We start from the raw sequence: 12,519 nt of genomic DNA on the forward strand, positions 1-12,519 counted from the left end.
GAACCTACAGAGGCTTGCAATATTTGCCAACTGTCAGCTAGATGGCACGTAGACCAAAACATTTAATTAATGAGTTAGCCCTACATCCACTCTCTCTATTCTCTGTAAATGTTACACCATCTATGATTCCTCTAGCTATCCAACCGTAGCCATACCTTAGCCATGACCTTTTTAAGGCTGCAACTTTTTAACTGTGTTATAATGAAACTGCAATCATAATACATCAGAATCATTAATGTGTCGGCTTATTTACCAAGGGCATTTGAAATGCACCTTTGTAAAGGTAATGGTTTAAATGTATATATTGCAATTCTGCTTCTAAATATTTCTTGGTGGTTATGAATTACAGCTGCTTATATATTGCAGTGCTAAACTGAGTAGGGACTTCTTTAAATTAAGCATATCATGCCACTACTGTATTTTGTTCCACTTCAACTAGTCAAACACCAGAAAGGGATATACACTCATCTAAAAAAGTCCATACCTATTAGAAGATATGGTTCAGTGTGTTTTGTTTTTTTGTTATTAAATTGACATATTCTAACTTTGGAGATTGCATATACCTGGCACAGTTAAAAAATATATACATAGCGGTATATTATTGACTCTTTTCACACAAAGCTTTTCCCTAATTTTGGACAAGAGTGTCTCTGTAGAATGTTATAGCTGAGAAGATATTTTTGGCCTTTGACATTTTATGATTTTCAAGCCTTCTGGCACAGTTGAGCTGCAGTCTTTCATCCTTCACTGTCAGGATTCTGCTGAGGGAGTTTTGTCTGTATTCCTGAGCGATGTGTGCAGACTATTGGCTTCAAAAGAAAAGAACACTCAGGTGAGAATTTAAGATTTTGTGTGCCTACAGCTTTAGATACAGGACTGCTACCTAAAAGATAAAAAATGAAATAAAGCTACTCTTGATGGAGGATGTTAAATGTATCAATTGTACAGATTGTACAGATCCAGTGAACTATATTAAATAGGCAAAATCAGTTGCTATTTAGTTCTGTATACTAAATGTTACAACACTTCGGGGGACACTCTATAAATAATACCAATAATAATAATAATAATAATTAAAGTGTTCTTTATAGGGATTCCAATGTACTAATAGTAGGGCAGTAACTTGGAAACAAATTGTCATAGCAGGCCCAACAATCAATTAGTGACTCGTTCTTTTTTACACTTTAACAATTTTTGGACAGAACAATTTGATAAATCCCTCCATTAACTTAGTTTTAATTCTTTGCCCCGGGAATTACATGTATTTTTATCCTTGATAAATAAATATGGCCTATTGTAGCAAGCGTTACCGGATCTACACAACAAGTTAAACACAGGTTATTAAAAGAAATAGACAAAATAAAGTAGCTATTTGATAATCAGAAATGCCCTTTTTATTTAAAAGCTGCCTTACAAGCTTGTGATGTGCTTTTCTCACAGTATAAAGAGACAAAATAGCTTTCAAGTTCAAAGCTTGGCACATTTGGAGCAACAAACATCAAATGTAATTAAAAAGCAAAAGAGAATGCCAGAAGATGATACTGGCTATTTCAAATAGCATTACTGCTGAAACGGAGAATAAAAATGTTGTTTCTTTGCGCATAATTATATGATGATTCATCAAATTAATAGGGACGTAGATGTTGACAGTAGATACCAATCACTTTCTCAAACCTAATCTGCCCTTCAAATAATCATCAATGTTTTTAAAGATGAATGTATCTGTATAAACAGACACAATCTTGGCAAGGCTGGTTCATCATTTTAATGTCACTTTTTTGTATTTTTGTATGCTTTATCAGGTTTAGACAGAATGAGAATTTTTCATTAAAAACATTTTAATTGATTTGGTATTTTAATAAAGCATTATTTTGTATTTTTTTTGTGTGTTGATAATAAAGCAATTTATAATTTTCTCCCCTGATGCAAACAAGGACCTTCTGAAAGAAATCAACAGAAGTAATGGAAACTATTTTTATTGCAAGCGTATTGCAGAAGTAACAAATAATCAATTTTGAATTTACAAATGTATAATAATAGCATATTTGCTATCGATTTGTATTTTTGTATGTGTTGTTTGTAGTGATAGTCTATAGTTGAATTATCTGTGTGGACACCTGTAAGAGATCATCGTAATTTGGGTTGCGATTTGCAATAAAGTTTTCATACGCCTATAGCAGACATCTAAGGCATGACTGTGCCCATGAGGGAGAGGGAGCAATTGAGCTAGTATGGAATGGTTTGCAAGGGGGATGTCTGTTGGCACAGAACTGCTGGAGTGAGGCAGTCTGCTAGAATTGTGCTAGCTGTCAAAGTGTGGGTTTGGCATGGGCTGATGGCCTATGTTCTCAACGCTCTCAAGGACTATACTGGCCCACTGGGCTATTTTCCTTAGGACTGGAGTAACTGGGTTGACTAGCCTTCCAGACTAGTAAGTATGCATAATAGGGTAAGGCTCATAACATTCATTACACACGCAAGCTGCCAGTGGTGGCAATGGAGTAATGAGAATAGCAAAACAGACTCCTGTTAGTATTTTTATTGATTACAACTTTTGTATATATAACAGTGCTGGCACTATGATGTTTCAGATAACGAACATCAAACTTAGTATCTTCACCTTTTGGAACCCCTGCCTCTGGTATAAATCCTTATCAGAACACTTTATTGGTTTTCATTGGGTGGGCACTTCATTTTGTACTCCAGGATAATAGTTACCTGAGACCATAGGTAATTGACATCCCCTGGACAAAGGCAGCAGCGAAACATTTGGGAGGCTTGGTCTCCAGCCCTAAGTCAGTATACGTTTACACTTTTAATGAGTAACCTTATTGTGCTTTATTAATGTAGGTTCTTACTTTGCACTTTATGTCTACGCACTTTGTAGTGTATATTAACTGTTTAACATATTGGATGTTTAATGAACTTAGCCTTTACCTCCATGCCCTGTTCTCTAACCCACTTGCTCTGGAACTCTGGCCCGGCCACTGACTTATGGTTTTCCTGGTCATTTTGCACCCTCTGCTTTCCCCATGACCCAGAAGAGCACTTTTTGCAGGGAAGTAACTGAACAATCGCTCCCTGGAACCAGCAGGGAGCTCAGATTTTTCAAGGAGATATTGCTCCCTGTAAATTACAGAGAATAAACTGGGTAAAACTTTACCAATCGCTATTTTTCCAAAATGGGCCCTTTAAAATGAGATATAACATGTGGGGAAACCTTACTGTTTATTATATGTTTTGGGGGTATTTCTTTGTTGCACTCTCTGTATCTGGGGGATAATTAGATTATTGGGTATCAACCCAATTATCTCCCAGACACGGAGATGCCTGGGCAGGCTTAAGTGTTTATGCATAGAGACCCCAAGGGGGTCTATGTATAAACGTGTGTATAAATGTGTGAACGTTTGGCTGAATAAACCAGTTCTTGTGCCCTTCATCGAGATCCAACTGAATGTATGCAGGAGATACAATCATTGCTTCACTATGGGACCTGGAATAATCTCCAACAGACTGAGTACAGGCGCTCCGTTACAGAATGTATTTAATAAAGTTATTTTTCTTTGGCATAAATTGGTGTGCTGTGGGATTTTGCTATCCTTGATGTGGTAGCACCCTGTTCTTTATTATCACATGTGACACTGGGGTTACCAATCAAAGCAGAGCGCTGACTATATTTTTGCATGTATATATTAGAGTCATGAGAAACATCTCTTAGACATTAACAGAGTTTAGAAACTCAGACGCATACCTACTAGGAATAAAACGTGACCCTGAATTTTGAACATTTACTACAGTCAATTAATTCAGTAAATGTGCTCTCACTAGCTCAATTGAACTCTGAATAAATGAGCAAAAAGTAAATCTAGATTTGATTCACTGACACTAGAGATTAAAAAACATCTTGATTGTCCCTTTAGTCTTGTATTTAGAAAAGAGAACAAGTCATTGATCTTCTGAATTCTATATTCTATATATAAACAAGTTGTCTTTACATACAAGCCACCTATGCCTTAAAACTCGTCCTTTTTTTCCTGAGACAAAAAAGTATGAATAGTCAGATTTTCTTTCTGGTGATACAGCTTCTTAATGCCAAAGTTAGGTTTACTATTTAGTGCAAGCTAACAGTGCAACCAAAAATAGTCTCCAACTCCATAGTAAAAACCAGAAACCCCAACTTAATAACCCGTTCATTGCATAGTGTCACAGGTTCTCTGACTTAAAATGCCCACATTGTTGACATTAATTACATTAATCAGGTGGAATCAGGTATGCAGTCTAACTAGCTTTTCATGCTGCCTAGAGTAGGATTACTAGGCATACCTCCCAACAGTCAGGGACATTGCTATGCTCAAAAAACACCTGGGGCTTAAGCCAAAACATTATTTGGTGAGGCTCCCCGCATAGCCTTTTATAAAGTGCCAACCATGGCCCCTCTTAAACTTCACCCCCTCCCCTCCCCAATTCCATCACTTTACATGCCTCTTGGCACACTCAGTTACCTGCAGGCACACTCAAAGATGCCCATGTGCACACATAGACACAGATGGGAAGACACAGAAACACATACATGCAGAAGCGCATACAGGCACAGATACACACATATACAGACAGGCATTGCACATACACAGACAGGCATACAAATTCACAGATAGAAACACAGATGCACAGATAGGTACAAACAGACAGAAAGGCGCAGACACACAGGCACCCACAAGCAGACAGGTACACAGAGATAGGTGAAAAAGAGAGAAGGCGTATACCGCGCCTATTAATTCAAATTAAAATATACAAAAAATACATACATATGTTCTTGGATATTCCAATTAATCGTGACCTCAAAAAGAGATTAAGACAAAAAATAATAGTGCAATACAGTAAATTTTATCTTAGAAATAAGTAGTTAGTAACTGTGTACAGTCCACTCACATGGAGATGAGCTATAACAGAGCTCTACTGTGAAGCGCTTGGACGGTACAATCCCCGTCTTTGGATTTGTAGTGTGTGTTGGTGATGCAGTGTGCATAGGGGATGCAGCGTGTGTTTCCTAATGATGAAGTGTAGGGAATGTTGCATGTGTGTGTAGGTGATGTAATATGAGATAAGGATAACGTGTGTGTAGGGAATGTATTGTGTATATGCACATCTTATCCACCTTTTGGCTATTTCATTTGCCAAAGTATATTCATAAAAGGTATTAATCAGGATATCCTATAGCTCTAGTGTTATTGACAAAGCAACTAGAAACGTTTTAGGCCACTGAATTTTCTAGCAACCATGCCTGCCTCATGAGAACTTATCCTGGCAACTTAGTAGAGTTACATTGCTTTGCCTAGATAGGGAACCAGTCTCTGTGTGATCTGAATATGGATATAATGTTGGAGAGTGTGGCGAAACCTGCTTCGCCACTGTGAACTGGAGAGGCCTGGCTGCTAGCCTCCTGCCCTGCGACTATGGCCCCTGGACATATTGTACTGGAAAAACTATATTTGGGCATGTAATAATGTATATTACTGCTACTGGGCCTTTAAGGGCCATCCGTGGATCTATGGGGACTTTTGGGATACTGTACCTTTAAGACTGTGGAGTGTAGTACAGTAATCCTGCCTTTAATACTTTAATGTCATGTATGTATTTTTGTATGCAGTTTAACCTGGGATATGTATGCAGCAATCAGCTGATTGTTCGGTAGAATCACTCCATTCATTGTATTGAGGAAACTACCGAACAACCAGACCACCCAGGACTAAGTGTGCCTCCAATTGCCGTTTGCAACAATGTTGCAAACGGGTAATTGGCAATCAGTGTAATGTATTCTTTGTCCTCTGGGTGGCCGCCATTCGGGAAACAAACACGTGGCGGCGGCCATCTTAAACTACCGAACAGCGGTGTTTTGCCGTCGAGTGTCTGGAACTAAAATCGGACACTTGACTAGGCAAACACCGCTGAGACCTCCATACTTCCAGGAATTCGTATAGAAACTACCGAATGACCCGCCGTTCGGTAGAAAGAACCCCACAAACAAGGGAATTCATTCAAACCCTCTCCAGGCTCTATAACACAGGCAATTCGTCTGTTTTCATTCCCTTGTTTGTGACCGACCGCAGGGCCAAAATGCATGGAACTGTTTTCGGATACTTTACCCATGCGGTCGGTCAAATCTTTGTAACCTCATATCTCCCGAACCATTCATCCGAATGACCTGATTCTTGGATATGTTGTCCCCCTGAATAAGGGCTATCAGGGGATACCTGTTTTGGAGGTGTAGCATATGTATTTGGGGTACATCCAGGAATTGGGGAAAAGGGTGTACGGTATAATTATGTTAAGTGCTAATCTAAGGGGAGGAAATGTGGGGGAGGTACATCCATGTGATTGGTTAAATTCATCCTCCCCCTGGGAGTGTCCTGTATGTACTTGTTTGTAATAAAAGCCAGACTGGGTGTCCCAGTCCAGAGTTCCTGCTTAACCCTCAAAATGAAGTGTCGTCTCGTTCTTGGGGGGGATTGGATTGTAAGCTGACTGCCAAGAGTGTAAGCCGATTGTATGCTTTTCTTGTTCAGCTGTTCCAGTTCGGAGTGTTATTTCGTATCCAGATCGGGAGTTTGGTGTTCTGCAGTAGCTGTGCCTGTCTCTAGAAAAGGGGATTATCGCCTAAACGGATTTTTCCCCTTGTCTGCTGAAACGGTCCGTTACAGAGAGTAAGATCATAATATCTGAAATGATCATATCCCTACATGGCAGAGAAGAAATGTAGTAACTTGTCAGAGAGCAGATCGTTGTGTTGCAGCGCATTTACAGAGCAAATTAACTATATACGTTGGAGAATATTATGCCTATGGGTGCCTAGGATATACATTCGGTCCTGAAAATGTAGATTTAACATGAAAATCAGAATCCACACATTTCCAGAAGAGCCACTCAAGGTGCTTGCAGGACTGAGGCTGGCACCGCCTCTATATCAAATATTTTTGGATTTCTGATCATTTGGAATTACAAAAATGAACCAACTCAAGGTTGCTTGTGGACATATTTTTGTCTCCAATATAATGGACTATATTATTATATATATATATTATAACTAATTGTTGTTCAAAACATCTTAATTAACTAGTAAAATGTGTGTTTCATCAAATTAATAAATGACATTGTCAAATTTCATTTTTTACATTTTAGTACTAAGTAATTCACAGACCCAAATTGGTAAGTTAAATTGGCTTTCCATTCGGCTCTGAAAGAAGCTTGTACAACAGATTTTATGGGTTGTTTTTTGTGTGTGTGTTTTTTTATTTCACAAAACAGCTGTTCTTGGCTATTAATAGCATGATCCAAGTATTTTGTCAATGAGCAATGTGGCAGGTCGTCAGTGACACCTACATCTGCTCTAATTTAGACTGACAGATTCAGGCCATGCTCCACAACAAACACAGTATTCAGCAGCATATATTGATCACTGTTACTGCAAGGGCCTTGCTACTTTACCATTCCAACAAAGACACTATAAGGTTATAAAAATAGATTTTTCTGCTTAAAAGTAAAATTTTATTTAAACCACTAAGTTATCTTGGTGAGAAAGTATATATATATTTTTTTACAAATATATTTCTGAACTCATTTCACAATTAGAAGGAATCTGCATATTAATCTCTACAAAACCACAGGTTGTCTAATTAATGAGCTTAATACAACCAGAATACAACCAGTTACACGAGTAGATGTTAATCCAAATGAAAACTGAACCATAATCTCCATTTCGAGAAGATTTCTATCCTTTTACATCAATTACTTTAAATTAACCTTTTCAGGAAGACACTTTTCCCATTCTAACCAATCATTTTACATTAAAAGTTTTAGAATGGATCAGGGCTAAATGTGTTTAATGACTATCACATGGCTCTCTAAAAGTCACATGACTTGTAGCACAGTTGCCTTGGTCTATGTTATGAGCCCTGGTATGGAGTACTCATCACAATAAATATAACAATTGTAGTGAGAATATGTTCTATTCATGTAATATTCAACAGGAAAATCAATGGAATTAGCAGAAATATCCTATTGACAGGAACAAGACGCAGGGCCGGTGCAAGGATTTTTGCCGCCCTAGGCAAAAGTAAAGTTTGCCGCCCCCCTCCATGTGACATCACAATGCCCCACCCATATGATCTGCCATGTTAACTAACGCCAGTGCTGCAGTGCCACCGTGTTTACATTAAAAGGCCTGCAGGGACAGGCTATAGACACCAGAACCACTACATTAAGCTGCAGTGGTTCTGGGGACTATAGTGTCCCTTTAATGTGAGGTAAATTAGAGATTAGTGCCATGAATAATATACTAGATTGCCTACTTACAACCAGATGAGGATGATGATGGGCTCTAGCTGCAGTCTGGCACCACTGGTCTGGTGTAGAACAGGATCTCTGGAGGCTGTTTGTAACTGTGGTCACAAAAATCAATGTTCTGGAAGAACGGGAAGCAGCTCCCTTTTTTGGGGGCCCTTTACACAGCTCAGGGTCCACCTTCATGTTCCACCAATGAGTTTGTTCACAGGCGGTGGAGTGTGTAGGGGATGTCCTGATATGTGTGTAAGGAATGCATTGTGTGAATCTGTGTTTGTATGTGTAAGTGCTGCAAGGTGTGTTTCTGTGTATGTACGGGATGCAGTGTGTGCGTCTGTAAGGTGTGCATTGAGTGTATGTAAGGAATGCATTGTGTGTTTCTGTGTGTGTAAGGGTTGCATTATTGTGTGTGTGATGGATGTCACTCTCTTTTTCCCCCCTCCCACCCTCCCCACTATCTTTCTCCCCCCTCCCACCCTCCCCACTATCTTTCTCCCCCCTCCCCCCTCCCCATTCTCTTTCTCCCCCCTCCCCCCTCCCCATTCTCTTTCTCCCCCCTCCCCCCTCCCCCCTCCCCATTCTCTTTCTCCCCCCTCCCAATTCTCTTTCTCCCCCCTCCCCATTCTCTTTCTCCCCCCTCCCCATTCTCTTTCTCCCCCTCCCCATTCTCTTTCTCCCCCCTCCCCATTCTCTTTCTCCCCCCTCCCCATTCTCTTTCTCCCCCCTCCCCATTCTCTTTCTCCCCTCTCCCCCCTCCCCATTCTCTTTCTCCCCCCTCCCCCCTCCCCATTCTCTTTCTCCCCCCCCCTCCCCATTCTCTTTCTCCCCCCTCCCCATTCTCTTTCTCCCCCCTCCCCATTCTCTTTCTCCCCCCTCCCCATTCTCTTTCTCCCCCTCCCCCCTCCCCATTCTCTTTCTCCCCCTCCCCCCTCCCCATTCTCTTTCTCCCCCTCCCCCCTCCCCATTCTCTTTCTCCCCCTCCCCCCTCCCCATTCTCTTTCTCCCCCTCCCCCCTCCCCATTCTCTTTCTCCCCCTCCCCCCTCCCCATTCTCTTTCTCCCCCTCCCCATTCTCTTTCTCCCCCTCCCCATTCTCTTTCTCCCCCTCCCCATTCTCTTTCTCCCCCTCCCTCCTCCCCATTCTCTTTCTCCCCCTCCCCATTCTCTTTCTCCCCCTCCCCATTCTCTTTCTCCCCCTCCCCCCTCCCCATTCTCTTTCTCCCCCTCCCCCCTCCCCATTCTCTTTCTCCCCCTCCCCCCTCCCCATTCTCTTTCTCCCCCCTCCCCCCTCCCCATTCTCTTTCTCGCCCCTCCCCATTCTCTTTCTCCCCCCTCCCCCCTCCCCATTCTCTTTCTCGCCCCTCCCCATTCTCTTTCTCGCCCCTCCCCATTCTCTTTCTCGCCCCTCCCCCTCCCCATTCTCTTTCTCCCCCTCCCCATTCTCTTTCTCGCCCCTCCCCATTCTCTTTCTCGCCCCTCCCCCCTCCCCATTCTCTTTCTCGCCCCTCCCCATTCTCTTTCTCACCCCTCCCCATTCTCTTTCTCACCCCTCCCCATTCTCTTTCTCACCCCTCCCCATTCTCTTTCTCACCCCTCCCCATTCTCTTTCTCGCCCCTCCCCATTCTCTTTCTCGCCCCTCCCCCCTCCCCATTCTCTTTCTCTCCCTCCCCATTCTCTTTCTCCCCCTCCCCATTCTCTTTCTCCCCCTCCCCATTCTCTTTCTCCCCCTCCCCATTCTCTTTCTCCCCCTCCCCATTCTCTTTCTCGCCCCTCCCCCCTCCCCATTCTCTTTCTCGCCCCTCCCCATTCTCTTTCTCGCCCCTCCCCATTCTCTTTCTCCCCCCTCCCCCCTCCCCATTCTCTTTCTCCCCCCTCCCCCCTCCCCATTCTCTTTCTCACCCCTCCCCATTCTCTTTCTCCCCCTCCCCATTCTCTTTCTCCCCCTCCCCATTCTCTTTCTCCCCCCTCCCCATTCTCTTTCTCCCCCCTCCCCATTCTCTTTCTCCCCCCTCCCCATTCTCTTTCTCCCCCCTCCCCATTCTCTTTCTCCCCCCTCCCCATTCTCTTTCTCCCCCCTCCCCATTCTCTTTCTCCCCCCTCCCCCCTCCCCATTCTCTTTCTCCCCCCTCCCCCCTCCCCATTCTCTTTCTCGCCCTTCCCCATTCTCTTTCTCGCCCCTCCCCCCTCCCCATTCTCTTTCTCGCCCTTCCCCATTCTCTTTCTCCCCCCTCCCCATTCTCTTTCTCCCCCCTCCCCATTCTCTTTCTCCCCCCTCCCCATTCTCTTTCTCCCCCCTCCCCATTCTCTTTCTCCCCCCTCCCCATTCTCTTTCTCCCCCCTCCCCCCTCCCCATTCTCTTTCTCCCCCCTCCCCCTCCCCATTCTCTTTCTCCCCCCTCCCCCCTCCCCATTCTCTTTCTCCCCCCTCCCCCCTCCCCATTCCCCCCTCCCCCCTCCCCATTCTCTTTCTCACCCCTCCCCATTCTCTTTCTCGCCCCTCCCCATTCTCTTTCTCCCCCCTCCCCATTCTCTTTCTCCCCCCTCCCCATTCTCTTTCTCCCCCCTCCCCATTCTCTTTCTCCCCCCTCCCCCCTCCCCATTCTCTTTATCCCCCTCCCCATTCTCTTTCTCCCCCCTCCCCCCTCCCCATTCTCTTTATCCCCCTCCCCATTCTCTTTCTCGCCCCTCCCCCTCCCCATTCTCTTTATCCCCTCCCCATTCTCTTTCTCGCCCCTCCCCATTCTCTTTCTCGCCCCTCCCCCCTCCCCATTCTCTTTATCCCCCTCCCCATTCTCTTTCTCGCCCCTCCCCATTCTCTTTCTCGCCCCTCCCCCCTCCCCATTCTCTTTATCCCCCTCCCCATTCTCTTTCTCGCCCCTCCCCATTCTCTTTCTCGCCCCTCCCCCCTCCCCATTCTCTTTCTCCCCCTCCCCATTCTCTTTCTCGACCCTCCCCCCTCCCCATTCTCTTTCTCGCCCCTCCCCCTCCCCATTCTCTTTCTCGCCCCTCCCCATTCTCTTTCTCACCCCTCCCCATTCTCTTTCTCACCCCTCCCCCCTCCCCATTCTCTTTCTCGCCCCTCCCCCTCCCCCTCCCCATTCTCTTTCTCGCCCCTCCCCCTCCCCATTCTCTTTCTCGCCCCTCCCCATCCCCATTCTCTTTCTCACCCCTCCCCATTCTCTTTCTCGCCCCTCCCCATTCTCTTTCTCACCCCTCCCCCCTCCCCATTCTCTCTCGCCCCTCCCCCTCCCCATTCTCTTTCTCGCCCCTCCCCCTCCCCATTCTCTTTCTCGCCCCTCCCCATCCCCATTCTCTTTCTCACCCCTCCCCATTCTCTTTCTCGCCCCTCCCCATTCTCTTTCTCACCCCTCCCCCCTCCCCATTCTCTTTCTCGCCCCTCCCCATTCTCTTTCTCGCCCCTCCCCATTCTCTTTCTCGCCACTCCCACCTCCCCATTCTCTTTCTTGCCCCTCCCACCTCCCCATTCTCTTTCTTGCCCCTCCCCATTCTCTTTCTTGCCCCTCCCCATTCTCTTTCTCCCCCCTCCCCCCTCCCCATTCTCTTTCTCGCCCTTCCCCATTCTCGTTCTCGCCCCTCCCGCCTCCCCATTCTCTTTCTCGCCCTTCCCCATTCTCGTTCTCGCCCCTCCCCATTCTCTTTCTCGCCCCTCCCCATTCTCTTTCTCGCCCCTCCCCCCTCCCCGTCCCCATTCTCTTTCTCGCCCCTCCCCATTCTCTTTCTCGCCCCTCCCCCCTCCCCATTCTCTCTCTTTCTCGCCCCTCCCCATTCTCTTTCTCGCCCCTCCCCCTCCCCATTCTCTTTCTCCCCCTCCCCATTCTCGCCCCTCCCCATTCTCTTTCTCCCCCTCGCCATTCTCTTTCTCGCCCCTCCCCCTCCCCATTCTCTTTCTCCCCCCTCCCCATTCTCTTTCTCGCCCCTCCCCATTCTCTTTCTCGCCCCTCCCCCCTCCCCATTCTCTTTCTCCCCCCTCCCCCCTCCCCATTATCTTTCTCGCCCCTCTCCCCTCGCCCCTCCCCATTCTCTTTCTCCCCCTCCCCATTCTCTTTCTCCCCATTCTCTTTCTCCCCCTCCCCATTCTCTTTTTCCCCATTCTCTTTCTTGCCCCTCCCCATTCTCTTTCTCCCCCCTCCCCCCTCCCCATTCTCTTTCTCGCCCTTCCCCA

Source organism: Pelobates fuscus, chromosome 2, assembly GCF_036172605.1.
Source record: "Pelobates fuscus isolate aPelFus1 chromosome 2, aPelFus1.pri, whole genome shotgun sequence".
In the NCBI taxonomy this organism is placed as follows: Eukaryota; Metazoa; Chordata; class Amphibia; order Anura; family Pelobatidae; genus Pelobates; species Pelobates fuscus.